General features: G+C 38.2%; 1 gene segment (V, D, J or C); it reads left to right on the top strand.

The window, feature by feature from the left end:
* The window catches only part of LOC122116802, a 438,425-nt gene that overhangs the window by 99,665 nt on the left and 328,420 nt on the right, over positions 1–10,340 (top strand).

The raw sequence follows: 10,340 nt of genomic DNA, 5'->3' as shown, positions 1-10,340 counted from the left end.
CACAGTGCTTGAACTCTGGACCTGGGTACTATTTCTCAGCTCTTCGTCTCAAGTGCTCACCTTGAGCACGCTACCACTTGAGCCGTAACACCACTTCAGGTTTTCTGGTGGTTTATTGAAGAGTCTCAAGGACTTCCTGCCCATGCTGACTTTGAGCCATGATCCTCAGATCTCAGTCTCCTGAGTAGCTAAGATTAAAGGCATAAGCCACCGGCATCCGGTTTATTTATTTCTTAATACCATCATCTCAGCACTTGAAAGTATAATAGAATAATGATTTCATAGTAATTTAAGGAAATACAAAGACAAAAGTAATAAATGTATACCCCTGTTTTAAAAAATACAGGCATATATTTTTCTATTGCTGATCTCATGATGTTAATCAGACTCAAATGATCAAGGCACCCACCCTGATTTCCAGTCTAGTTCAAATAAAATCACACATAGACAAATGAAAATATATGAATAAATAGGACAAAGTTAATACTTCTATGGAACCATATAGCAGGTTACATACGTATATACATATATACAGAGACATAGTGACTCATATTACAACAATATTTAGCAGTGTAATCATAAAACAGCCTTCTATGTACATACAGACATGCAGAGTCATAAATACACATTTCATAATTAAAAGTTATTTATATAATGGTAATAAGTATGAAAGAAAAAGGTAGGATAGAGAGGAAGGGGGTAGAAAGAAGAAAGGGGTGACATTGATAAAGATGTATAATGCTTATAAATGGACTTGTTTAAGGGTAATGTTTTGTACAAATATTACAGGTTATAAAAACTAGAAAATATAATTAAAAAGAGATTTGTATGAAGTTGTCGCATGTGTGCACTCATATCTCTGTCCATCTGTTACTTCATAGGTCATGGATAGATAGGACTGACTCTCTTAAAGCTTCTGATATCATATGAGATGAGAATGTCATCTCATTCACAATATCCACAAGAAAGCAGTGAGCAAGAGAGTGCTGAGAAATGCACTCCTTGAAGGAATTATAATGAAAGTTCACAGCTGATGACCCAGTGAGGTCATGGACCAACTCTCAGAATATATCCTGGAAGGCATTGCACAAGATCATGTTCACACGTTCCTCTTCCTGAAATTAACTTGTAACCATACCAAGAGTTTCAGTCAGTCTCAGTCCACATAAAATGAGATATTTGCAAGAAATATTATTTTTTATTGTGAAAATACTGTACAGAGGGATTACAATTACATGGGCAAGATAATGAGTACATTTCTTACCAAGCATTGTAGCCTCCTCCTTTATTTTACCCTTCCCATCCCATCCTCCTCTGGCGCCCCCAACCCTCCTCCCCCCTCCAAAGTTGTAAAGTTTGTTTTCGACATACGACTTGTATGTCTCTTTGTTGCAATGGGTCCACCTGTATCCCTATTTAAACGATTCGTTTTTTCCCTTCCCCCCCCCCACAAATTATACCAACCTCAAATACAGTGAAAGAAAGGGTTATACTGTGGGGGAGGGACATACAAACCAACAAAGAAATAATCTTATAAATGTATTAGAAACAATCACCTGAAAGAAAAAAAAAACCATTTGAATACATATCTGAGGGTTCATTTCCCTAACATCAACTTATCTGACCTTTTCTGCTTTACTCAGGTATATACTAGTTATTGCAAATAAGGGAAACCATGGGACCTAAGTTTCTTTGGGCCTGGCTTACTTCACTTAATATAATTTTTTCCAAGTCTTTCCATTTCCTAACAAATGGGGCAATGCCATTCTTTCTGATGGAGGCATAGAATTCCATTGTGTATATATACCACATTTTCTTGATCCATTCATCTTCTGAGGGGCAACTGGGTTGGTTCCAGATCTCAGCTATGGTAAATAATGCTGCAATAAACATAGTCGTGCTGGTAGCTTTAGTGTGACCTTTTTTGTGATCATTTGGGTAAATGCCCAAAAGTGAGATTGCTGGGTCATAGGGGAGCTCTATGTGGAGTCTTTTGAGGAACCTCCATATTGCTTTCCAAAGTGGTTGAACAAGTTTACATTCCCACCAACAAAACAGCAAGGTTCCCTTCTGTCCACATCCCCTCCAGCATCTGTTGTTATTAGAGTTCTTGATTAGAGCCATTCTAACTGGAGTGAGGTGAAATATTAAAGGACACCTCAAATAGAAATACTTCTTGACACATAGGAAATGATACAATTAAACATAAATGCAATATTAAATTTTCCTACTCAGAATTTTGTTTCAAAATCACTGTTGGCATGTTAAAATACAAGATAACTTAGCAATCTCAGATATACTGAGTGTGAATCTGCACTACAGGAAGTTGACAAATAATCACTGTAAGGTTTAGGAAGATGTGTTTGGATGAATATCAAAGGTATTTTACACCTCAGCCTATTTAAGATCATTTTAATTTAATTTAAACCAGATCTCTCTTGCTCTTTCTATTTCTCTCTCATTCTTTCTCTGTCTCTCACACAAATTAAAATACACAAACAGAAACACACACACACATACACAGAATCTGTACCAGTTCTTTACTAGGACAAAAGTTATTGGCATAAGCTCTGAACAAAGAACAGTTTTATTTAACTCATAGTTTTAGAGAAAAAATGACCTAGATTCTGTATCCTCATCTGTCTGTAATCAGGTGAGACCTGTCCTGTCTGTGGAACAATATGGTGTGTTAATAAATAGATAATTAGCTGCAGGTTGAAGTGGCCAAGTATATGGTTGTATTTATTTTCTAATAATCAACTATTACAGGAACAGATTCACTCCATGAGAGCAGATTTAACCGTCCTCAGTGCAAGATTTCCAATCACCTTATCACTTCCCACAAGGCACCTCTTCCAAAGGCCAAATTGGTGTATTGGAGCAGCAAAACAAACTTCCTTCTTCAGGTGCTCCTTCTTCAAAGGTGATGATCTGCCTCACAATAGGACCAGGATATTTGGATACACAAAGTAGAGACTAACTAATTTGATTGGGACTGCAGACATTTAAATATTTTATATTAATATAAGATCATAAGAACTATGCATATATGCATATATATATTTATATACTTAATTATCCTGAAATATACCAAGGGGATTCAACCCAACATATTCCTGTAAGAGTGCAATGCATCTTGAATGAATTCACCTTTCCATTATACTTCAGAGAGGATTTTTAAAAAGTCCTTTGATTAATTTGCTTTATAAATATAGTATGGGACAATGACACGATACTATTGCACTTAAAATTGAATATATATTCACACTTTCTACCCTTATCTTTTCATTTATAAAGACCATTTGGACACTACTTGTACGAGAAAATTTGTTCTCCTTGTCAATTCTTTACCCTAAGTCTTCCATAGAAAGTTCCTTTGGAAACAGATTTTATAACACTTGTGCCTAAGATCCCTGAACAGATCATCTAGTAAATATGGATATCTGATGCCTCTTCATCTACTTAACTCTCTGCTCTTTGTGGTCAATTCCATTGAGCATCTCTGAGGCTGCAAGGTACTGTGCCTTTTCCTAGACTAGCTGAGGAGTTTCATGGGAGCTAAGGCATGGTATTTATTTGTTTTCTAGAAATGATCCTAGACTTAAACCTGCATATCATTGGGTTCCTGATGCTGTTTTATGGGTGTGAGAGAATGTGTACCCTATAATCCCTGGAGAAAAATACTTTCACAGTGGGATCTTTTTTCTCACTACTGCAGCCATAATGTAATTCTATTGGTTATCACCAAACACAGAACACATCTGATGTCACTTTGCTCAGAAGAGCAGGACTTACCAACCCCTTGGCTGTTCTCACACTGTTGCACCCACCTGGCTATTTGCATACTGCTCCCTAAGGAGGACATTCCTTTCTAAGTCTGAGATAAAGGCTCAGCTCTGAACTTGTCTTGAACTGTCTAGACTCCTCATTCCTTAAAAATGAAGTTCTTCTCTCAGCTGCTGGGGCTGTTAATGCTCTGGATCTCTGGTAAGGGTAAAGGGAAGCGAGAAATGACAGTGGGTGGGAAGATGGGCTCTCAGAATCCAGTTGTGCCCCATCCATGTTTTATACATGCAGATCTTGTTATCCATGATGGGACAAGTGAGGTATAGGTCTTAGAGAGTGAGAAACGTTCCAGAAAGAGCTAGAACCTGTGCTTGGGTGAAGACTCTGCTAGGAAAGAAAATTGTCAGTGATTCCTAGAGACTTATTTATGCTTTATAATATCTGTTCTTTTAATTTGTATTGTTTTACATTTTGAATCAAAGCATAAACTATGAATAAAATGCAATATACATCAGAATATAATGAATAAATGCATGTATCTCTATGTTTGTACATCAATATTCATTTCTGTCTTATTCTAATTTCAGGATCCAGTGGAGATGTTGTGCTGACCCAGTCTCCAAGTACCCTGCCTGTCACCCTGGGAGAGCCAGTCTCCATCTCCTGCAGGTCTTGTCAGAGCCTTTTGCACAGCAATGGAAGGACCTACCTGGATTGGTACCTGCAGAAGCCAGGCCAGTCTCCACGAGTCCTAATCTATGAAGTTTCCAACAGATATTCTGGGGTCCCAGATAGATTGAGTGGCAGCGGGGCAATCACAGATTTCACATTGAAAATCAGCAGCGTGCAGGCTGAGGATGTTGGAGTTTATTACTGCTTGCAACGTACACATGTGCCTCCCACAGTGATACAGCCCTGAACGAAAACCTCTCTTCTGACTGGGCATTGAGCTGTGCTCACACATTGCTGGTCTGGGGAGCAGCAGAGCAGATGGTCTGACTCTGCCCAGAGAGGAAGATACTGTAATCAATGTGGGAGTGACTATGAGTGGAGATAAAGACTGTGTGATAATGTGACAACATACAATCTACAAAGAACAGGAGAACAATCATGAAAACACAAAAAACAGGAGATATCAGATAAATTGTGAAATATATACTCAAAAAATAAAGGTCTCTTAAGTAGTATTATAGCTAACCAGTAATAGAAGAATCAGCTTTCTTCTGTGATTTCATTCCCTTTATAATGAAACTTAAATTTCCATCAAAAGCTGGGCACCAATGGCTCATGCTTGTAATCCTAGCTATTCAGGAGGCTGAGGTCTAAGGATCTGCCTGCCAGCCCAGGCAGAAAAGTCTATGAGACTCTTATCTCCAGTAAGCCGCTAGAAAATCAGAAGTGGCACTGTGGTTCAAGCATTAGAGCGCTCACCTTGAGCTGAAGAGTGCAGGGACAGTGCCCAAGCCCAAAGTTCACGCCTCAGGACCAACGAAAAACAAAACAAAACAAAAAAACAAACTTCCATCAAGCCCACACCCACAGCACATGCTATGTTTTCTCTTCAGAAGAAGGAAACCCATTTGTACCTGAGTGTTCCCCAAAACTTACATGACTGACAAGCCCTGATCAGGGTTCAGGCACTGTTTTTCTTGCCTTTATCAATGTGAGACTAATACAGTACTGGAGCCTGCACAATGGTTTCAGGCCTTCTGTGTCCTGGGGCTCTGTCTCTTGTGAAGACAGTGAGTGAAGTGTGGGGAAGCCCTGAAGAGTGTTCATATGTCCCAGAAGTCTGAGATTGAGCCCTTGTTCAATGTGCACAGCATCCACAGCCCTCCATAGTCAGTCTCTGTCATTTTATTTAAAGAAACCTGGCATGAGTGCGTCATTAATATTTAAGTGTGTGTGTCTTGCATCCTTTTCTATTAATTTAAACATTTCTCATTTCATTGTAATGAGCCTTTCAGAGGCCTGGAATTATGACACTGCACAGCCCAAGACTTGGTGGATTCTCCAGTGGTGTAAACTGCTTCATCACAAGCCTCTCAAATTCATCTGAAAAAAAATGGTGTAGATGCACTGAATTCACTGAAGTAACATGAATTGGAGAAATGCAAGTCTGGAATGCATGCTAACATGATTATCTTTAGCACTCTGTGTGCACACAGTTTCATTTTATGCTTGAAAATCATTCTAAGGCTGAGCTAGGTGAGCTTATGTATTCACCATTTATTCCTATAACTGAAGCCACTAAAGGGACAGAGGAAAGTATATTCATAGTGTTCAAAGTATTTCATAGTATATTTTCACAGGGTTTTTGTAATTCATTAAATGTTTTAGGTTTCTATTATTTTCTGTCTTTTTCTAAATTAATTTTATTTTCAAGGTATGTAAGAAGGGATTAGTTACATATATAAGGTGATGAGTACATTTCTAGTGGAACATTGTTATTCTTCCCTCACTTTTTCCCACTTTCCCTTCCCCCAAATCTCTTCCCCCCAAGTTGTGAAGATCATTTCCAACATACCTTCTTGCTTATCACTATTGGATTGCTTCACACTTTGTTCTTTGTCTCACGATTTTGTTGTTCTCCTTTCCTTCCCCAATTCAGATAATGTAAGTACAAGACACAGTACCAAAATACAGTGACAACAGGGAAAAAAATAAAAGAAAACAAAAATGAAAGAAAAAAGAAATAGCTTCACATAGGATATTAAAAACAAAAACAACAAAGGAAAACATCCTGTTTCCACATCTTGGAGTTCATTTGGTTTAGCGTCATCTTATATGGTATCATTTTTTCTATGTCTTCATACATTTTTTTAAATTTGAATCTAACATCTATCTATGCGCCTATTATCTATCTATCCATCTATCTAGCTATCTATCTTCAACAGTCTTATTTTATTCCATCCCTATATAATAAGGTAATTGTGTTCCAGATAACTAAACAAACAAGTCTATGAAAAAAAATCAACTGATAAGTCAGGGAATCACTTAAAATAATTAGTTGTACATCTCTGGAACCATCTTTTTCAGAAAGATTGACTTTTATAAAAGGCTAGCATGAGGGGCTGGGAAGTTGGCTCAGTGGTAGAGTGCTTGCCTTGCATGCCTGAGGCCCTGGGTTCGATTCCTCAGCACCACATAAGGAGAAAGAAAAAAGCTGGAAGTGGCGCTGTGGCTCAAGTGGTAGAGTGCTAGCCTTGAGCTGAAGAGCTGAGGGACAGCGACCAGGGCCAGAGTTCAGACCCTACGACCGGACCCAAAAAAAAAAAAAAAAGGCTAGCATGAAAAGCATTTCGTGAACAACATGGAAATCACAATTCTAAAACCACAGGATAAAAAGTCATTTGGTTCGCTGGATTCAAGGGACAACCATTTTCTGCTAGCACAGCTGCACTACTCTTGTTAGGTAGACATAACTGAAACCTGGGCACATTATTGACTATTTGCCACCTTACTATCCCCTGCTAATTTGCATGTGCCCAGAACACAACACAGTGCATTAGAACTTCATAATAGGCTGCTCACACCCTGTGCAGCAGTCAGTACTAGTCTGTATCAGTGAACATGCAGCATGGACATGAGGGCACCTGCTCAGCTCCTGGTACTCCTGCTGCTCTGGGTCCCAGGTAAAGGAAGACAATGCCTAGATTTCCTCAACACATGGTAAACAAGGCTTCTTCAAGGAAATCTTCCAATAAATGAATTATTATTGATTTTGTTTTTTCAGTATCAGGTAACAGATGTGACATCCAGATGACCCAGTGCCATCTCTGTCTGCATCTCTAGGAGAAAATGTCACTATCACTTGGAGAGCCAGTCAAGGGATTAGCACTTAATTAAAATGGTTGTCAGCAGACACTAGGGAAACCTCCTGACCTCCTGATCCTTAGAGAAACCAGGTGGCAATCTGGGGTCCCATCAAGGATCACTGGTAATAGATGTGGCTGGAGTTCACCCTCACCATAAGTAGCCTGCAGCCTAAATGTTGCAACTGATTACTGTCAACAACATGACTTTACTTCCCACAGTTAAACAAGTGATCACATAAAACTCCCGGAGGAATAGAAGTGTGTCTAGTATGATGAACATTCCACTAGAATCCAGATGGGGAACAGGTCTCTCTGTATTTGGAATCTCATTAATACAGTATAGAACTTGTCCCTTTGCTCAAATATTTGTGTAGCCAAAGTCTAGAGCATATGCAAGTGACCTAAATATACTTTTATCTATGAATGCTACCTGTTATTTATCCAAACCACATATTTATTTCTAACTTATTATTTACTTTTTAAACATTTTTAATTTTTTTAAATTTTATTGTATAGGTCATATACAGAGAGGTTACAGTAACATGAGTCAGAAAATGAGTACATTTCCTTTTGAACAGTGTCTCTCCCTCCCTCATTATCATAGCTTTTTCCCTTCTAATTTCCCTCATGCCAAAGTTTTATAGTTCATTTCCGACATGGTGTCTAGTAGGTTTCAGTGCTAAATTGCTTCACTTTTTGTTCCACCATTTTTGTGCTTCATCTTCCTCTCCCTAAATAAGGTAAACAAAATATATATATACATATATATATATATATGACAAATTGTATAGAAATAAAAAGCTACAGAAGGAAATAAACCAAAAAAAGGAAAGAAGAAAAGAAAGAAAAATGCAAGCAGTTCAATTAAAAAGTTATATTTCCATTGCCTGGAGTTCATTTTGACAAGGATCATTCTATATGATCATATGCACATAGCTTTTGAGCCTTTGTGATCCTTTCCTAAGATATCCTCCTTTGTTCTCATTGTGTGGATGTTTAGATGACTGTTTAATTATTTCCAGGTGCATTCATCCGTCTTTTACTATCCATTGGGTTTCATGGTAGATTTATAGGCACATTCTAGCTATTAAAAAAGAGTTGTTTCTTTGGCTCTGGATTATTTTCTTAGTATTATATTTTCTGGTGTTTCCATTTTCTTGTGAGTGGGGCAATATCATTCATTCTGATGGAAGCATAGAGTTCAAATGTGTATATAAATACTACATTTTCTTGTTCCATTCATCCACCGAGGGGCATCAGAATTTATTAATATGGTCCTGCTGGTGGCTTTAGTGTAACCTGGTTTTTGGTCATTTGAATAGATGAGATGATGTGAAAGAAAAGTGCAAATGCAGTACATCTTGGAAAGGAGACAAAAATGGAGTTTTCCCAAGAATTGTCATTGTGAGACTGTGAATGGCCAAGATTGGCATAGTAAGTGCAAGATTCTCACTAATATTCACCAACATTTTCAGTAGTTAAACACATTGAACATTAACGAAACTCTTCCAACTGATACACCATGTGAAACATGATATGGTTGGTACCAGAATAGTTGATTACAAAAATAAGGGAAGCATTACTTCTTGTGTTACTTCATGCAAAATATTTAAGTCATTGTACAGGATGAGGACAGAGTGCAGGGTTTATGGCTTTGTCTTAGCCCCTTGTTTGAGTTTTAAAGTCATGTTTAAGTTCCTCTTCTTCAGTACATATCAGATCCAGACATCAGAGCAGACTTCTGATATCTCTCTCAGTACAAGCACCACTGCAGAACCTTGAGTTACCACATGCTCAGGAGTCACCTTTGTCACTGCTACTCAGGTCAGCCAGACTATCCTGTCCCAGTTCAAGTCCTCCGTATGCCTGCCACTGACACTTCTAAGGTTCCACTCCTCCCCCTGGTGGTCAAAGGTGAAACAGCAGCAGGTCTCAAGTTGTACAGCTGTTCATTTATTCCTATCATCAACACAAGGGAATTATTTACAGTTATACACTGATAGTTATTATGAACAATCGCCAGCAGTGAAGTCATGAGCACATCTAAGAAAATCAATGATCTCACAGAATTTTCATTTTAGTGAGACTGACAAAAATCAAATGAACAAATCCTGTTTCTATGGCTGCTCCTAACTTACTCCTTAGGGATTCTCATCCCCTTTCTCAATGTTGTTGTGGTTTTTGAACTTAAGGCCTGGATGCTGTGGTTGAGGTTTTCTGCTCAAAGATAGAACTGAACTACTTGATCCACAGTTTCACTGCTGGCTTTTGTTGGTTAATTGGAGGTAAGAGTCTCACAGAAGTTTGTGTGTGAGCTGGCATTGACCTGTGATCCTCAAAGCTCAGTTTCCTGAGTAGCTAGAATTACAACTTTGAGTCACTGGTTCCCAGTCGAATTCTCCCACTTTCAGCAATGTTCTTAATCAGGCCACATGGTATTGGCCTTCCAGTTCCATTTAGTGTCTTCTATTTTATCATAATGAAAAGAGAAATACACAAGAAGTTGAACAGTTGAACAATTATATTTCATGGAAATTAAACTCAACTGTGTGCTCACTAGTGGCCAGTTTTCCAAACTAAGGCAGAGGTCTTCTCATCCATCATGTGTTCACAGCTTAAAGCAGTACACACTGGTCATTGAGGATGATTACTGTCTGATGAAATCTATATAAACCAACACAGACCTATTTTTAGCAGAGTGTGTATTTTTACTATATTCATCATGTGTTTCAATAA

Source organism: Dipodomys spectabilis, unplaced genomic scaffold, assembly GCF_019054845.1.
Source record: "Dipodomys spectabilis isolate Male_0828 unplaced genomic scaffold, ASM1905484v1 ptg000137l, whole genome shotgun sequence".
Taxonomy (NCBI): Eukaryota; Metazoa; Chordata; class Mammalia; order Rodentia; family Heteromyidae; genus Dipodomys; species Dipodomys spectabilis.
Note: the sequence above shows the minus strand (reverse complement) of the source record. Positions and strands in the feature narration are given on the sequence as shown.